Source organism: Capsicum annuum, unplaced genomic scaffold (assembly GCF_002878395.1).
Source record: "Capsicum annuum cultivar UCD-10X-F1 unplaced genomic scaffold, UCD10Xv1.1 ctg5169, whole genome shotgun sequence".
NCBI classification, from domain to species: domain Eukaryota; kingdom Viridiplantae; phylum Streptophyta; class Magnoliopsida; order Solanales; family Solanaceae; genus Capsicum; species Capsicum annuum.
Window position 1 is genome coordinate 233,923 of NW_025859653.1, and position 200 is coordinate 234,122.

A 200-nucleotide genomic window follows, 5' to 3' on the forward strand; every position below is an offset into this window, starting at 1 on the left:
ATATATTAAAAGTGTGAAGACCCTTAGAAAATGATTTGATTTTTTTATCCTTCCTTAAAAATTTCTTAATAGACAATATCGTCTTTTCACTATTCTTTACAAATTATTATTTAATTTTATTAGGTTAATTACTTTAATTTATGAGTCCTTTTTGTTAGAGTTCGTGCCCTACTGATTATCTTATTTTTGCGTAACTGTTG